This window comes from Aptenodytes forsteri, unplaced genomic scaffold, assembly GCF_000699145.1.
Source record: "Aptenodytes forsteri isolate BGI_AS27 unplaced genomic scaffold, ASM69914v1 Scaffold357, whole genome shotgun sequence".
Lineage (NCBI taxonomy): Eukaryota > Metazoa > Chordata > Aves > Sphenisciformes > Spheniscidae > Aptenodytes > Aptenodytes forsteri.
Window position 1 is genome coordinate 356,420 of NW_008795671.1, and position 4,267 is coordinate 360,686.

Consider the following 4,267-nt stretch of genomic DNA (forward strand, 5'->3'; position numbering starts at 1 on the left):
AAGTTGTGTTAAAGCACCTCTTGGAATTGGAAGGTTGAACCATTGGAGTATATAGCCTGTGTCAGTAGTAAAATGGATTGTTCAAGTTTCACATAATATTAAGTACAGAGACTACATTTAAAGAACTATTTTGAAAAAGAAACCAAACTGTAATTTACCGCTTTTTGCCATTCTTTGCAACATTTAGTTTCTTTGACAAAGGTTTTCTGTCAGACATCTTAAGACACCTTATGAGGTGAACTCTCTCCTCTTTCTCTCCCTCTTTCTCTCCCTTTCCTCTCCCTTTTCCTCTCCCTTCCTCTCCCTTTTCCTCTCCCTTTTCCTCTCCCTTTTCCTCTCCCTTTTCCTCTCCCTTTTCCTCTCCCTTTTCCTCTCCCTTTTCCTCTCCCTTTTCCTCTCCCTTTTCCTCTCCCTTTTCCTCTCCCTTTTCCTCTCCCTTTTCCTCTCCCTTTTCCTCTCCCTTTTCCTCTCCCTTTTCCTCTCCCTTTTCCTCTCCCTTTTCCTCTCCCTTTTCCTCTCCCTTTTCCTCTCCCTTTTCCTCTCCCTTTTCCTCTCCCTTTTCCTCTCCCTTTTCCTCTCCCTTTTCCTCTCCCTTTTCCTCTCCCTTTTCCTCTCCCTTTTCCTCTCCCTTTTCCTCTCCCTTTTCCTCTCCCTTTTCCTCTCCCTTTTCCTCTCCCTTTTCCTCTCCCTTTTCCTCTCCCTTTTCCTCTCCCTTTTCCTCTCCCTTTTCCTCTCCCTTTTCCTCTCCCTTTTCCTCTCCCTTTTCCTCTCCCTTTTCCTCTCCCTTTTCCTCTCCCTTTTCCTCTCCCTTTTCCTCTCCCTTTTCCTCTCCCTTTTCCTCTCCCTTTTCCTCTCCCTTTTCCTCTCCCTTTTCCTCTCCCTTTTCCTCTCCCTTTTCCTCTCCCTTTTCCTCTCCCTTTTCCTCTCCCTTTTCCTCTCCCTTTTCCTCTCCCTTTTCCTCTCCCTTTTCCTCTCCCTTTTCCTCTCCCTTTTCCTCTCCCTTTTCCTCTCCTGAGGGTGCAGCTTGTACGACTGCTTTTCTCTTATCAAAGCACAGTAAGCCTATTTTCATGATGCTGCCATGATTTTGCTCTCTGTCAGGAGAACACTCTTTTGAAAGACAGTATCTTAGCGGAGAACAAACTTTGCCCTGTTGTAATAGTTCCAATGTACTCATAGAAATGGCATTTTCCACAGAAGACCGAAATCTATGAATACTGACTGCAGGGTTTACGTAATATTTGTGTGGACACACCCACAGTCATGTACCAGATTCCCATGTGTTCTCCTGCTAAAACATGTAAACATGATCCAAGCTGACAGTAGTGTTTATTCGGTGAAGTCAGTCCCTTTAAAAATGAGGCTCCAACTGATTCCAAAGAACTCAGTGCTGACCTTTCATCTCTTTCAGTTCCGTGACAAATAATGTTGGGAGTTTTTTGACTGTAGTTGGTGAGGATTTCAGGACAGGTTTTTCTCGCTGTATATAAAAGTTCAGTGCCTCGTAGAACAGAGCTGTCATCTTATTTAGGTATCTGTAAAAGCTTGATGCAAATAGTAGACTTCCTTGAACCACACAATATGATAGCGTTGGAAACTAAGGAGTGCGTTCCCTTATGGTGTTAAATTGAGTTCTGTGAATTTCACTGTGGATCTTTAAATGAGTTTGTAAGTTAAGGTCCTCTTTGCTGTCTAAATCTTTATGCCAGGAAAAGGTTTTCATCTTAACCTGTTAGATAACTTTTTAGCATATTAATGAAAGTCCAGGATACACAGTAGTTTTCATACAGGTCAGAAACTAGCAAAGAATATTTACCTCAGTCTTCTCATACATATTGAAGTTGTATATTAAGGAATGCACTTAAGAGTTGATGATGCTTTTTTGTGAATTAGGTCTTCCAAAACCATTTTTCTGCCAATATCTGTAGGTGTATTCAAGCTGTCTGCCAACAGAGTGCCCTCTACGTCAGAAGTAACTGTGCTTCAATAGAAATGTGAGTGGGATCTTACAGAAGAAAAAACGCATAGTTGTTTCTGGCTAAAACTGTAATTAGACATACTTCTTCCTGTAAGATTCTGTCTAGATTAGTGGCTGAGGACCAGTTAACAACTCTCTACCACTGTGTTTTCTGACACAAACAGTGCTGTCCTCTTTCCATCCCTTTTTGCAATCCTTATGACTACATTATATTTTCCAGGGGTCCCAGAATTGTTTGTTTAATTAGCAACTGTGCTTCAGTTAAATTGGAGGGGAAAAAGTCTGTATTGACTAATCTTGCATTGACCAATGTAAGAAAAATTAACCTTGAAATTTATTGCTCCCCCAAGGTAAGGAATTAGATGAGTTTCTAAAGGAAAATCTGCGTTTTCTTTTTCTAGCTATAAATGGAGCCTGTTTCTAAAGCTTAATCTAAAGATTTACTGCTTAAAATCTGTATGATGAGCTTTTCTATAGACTGAAAGGCTAGTTGCAAAGCCACTGTGCCTGTGCTTTTCTTCCTTTTTTGGTTGCCTGAAACAAGTAAGGTCTTTACAAGATTATATACTATAAGCATAGGTTAAAGGAATTTCATTATGGAGAAAAAAGGAGGTCCAAGACATCCTTGTCTCTCCCTCTCTGTCTGTGTGTCTCCCTTTCTCTGTGTGTGTCATCCCATCCTACCCCCCCATCCTCCACCCACCCCCAGCTTGCTCAGTTTGTTACAAAGAATGTTTGTGTTTGGTCAGTGGAAGTAGAGTAAGAGTTGTAATCCATAAAATGGCTACAGTAAAACTAGCTTATTGTGTCAGAGGAAAAGTGTCGGGGGTAAAGGGAATTTGAGCCTGGTATAAATTCTTTTTTGTACCTGTAATTTACCCCTATTCTTCATCACTGTAGAAGCAGATGTTGAATTTCAGTCTGTTAACTTTTATATTTCTGGCTTTACATTGTACAGCTGACATAAAAAGACCTGGTAATCTAATTACTGAGCAGCCAGTGAGGCTTACAGTTTTTTCGTTGTAAATCTATAGGTTTTGGATTCATAAAATGCACCTGAACCACTATCCCAAGTCCTGGTGTATCCACTGTCTTCTCTTCTTCTTCAGAGGAGGAAGGAATAGGTAACTATTGAATCACTGTAGCATTGAATTCAAGTCCCAAGTAGTCATTCTACATATTCTATAGTCATACAGCATGTAAAGAGGACAGTTAGTTGAACTTGTAGCTTTCAAATGTAGTTAAGGAATTAAGTCATCTGGGAGGGAGGTAAATGACTGTAGGGTTTCTAAATACTAGAATAATTCTACTTCGAAAATTGGGATGTGAGATATCTGTAAACCTCTGGCTCAGTTTCCTTCTATATACAAGATGTCAGCCTTCCAGGGCTTAAATTCCAAGTCCCTTTGTTTTGTGTATTTATAGATTTCACACAAGCAAGTGCCCAGCCCCATTCATTCAACTGGACACATACCAAATTTTATCAGTTTAGGAACAGATGTCATTATTTCCATGATGTAACATCTCTTGGTTTGATAGCAACCTTCGCATCAGGTAGAAACGACCTTTCCAAATTCTACCAAGTGTAAGGTCTGACTGCTTACAGGGTGTCTCAAAATGTAAGTTGTTAGTGTAGGCTGGCTTAGATAGTTGTGGGGGTTTTATGCCGCTTTTCCTCCTATCCTATGGGGGCTAGTGAGCTAGCAGGATTCATGCTATGTTGCTGTGAATTGCCCCCTCTTTATGCTAACAGGTTACCATCATTTGTGAAAGAACTTTTGTTGATGAATCTAGGCTTTCTCTTGGCTATGTCATTTGGTTAAGGAAGAAAATCTAGACTGCCTTTCTTCTTACCCTGATGGAGTTTTGTCCTGTCGCTCTTGGAGTCCCCTGAGACAGAGGACCACGAGTGTGGGAACAGTGACTTTCCATTTGTGGACACTGAAATTGTCAGGGACCAGCTGTATCAGCTGAATGTTCACAAGTCCATGGGGCCTGGTGGGATTCATCCCAGAGTTCTGAAGGAGCTAGCGGATGTTATGGCAGGACCCCTCTCGATCATCTACCAAAGGTCTTGGGTGTCTGGGGAGGTAGGTCGCTGCTGACTGGAAGCTAGCTAGCGTTACTCCAATCTACAAAAAGGGTGTGAGGGAAGACCCAGGAAACTACAGACCTGTTAGACTAACCTCAGTTCCTGGAAAAATTATGGAGAAGATTATACCGGGTGCTATTGAAAGGCATTTTAAAGAACAATGCAGTCGTCAGGCACGGTCAACATGGGTTCACAAA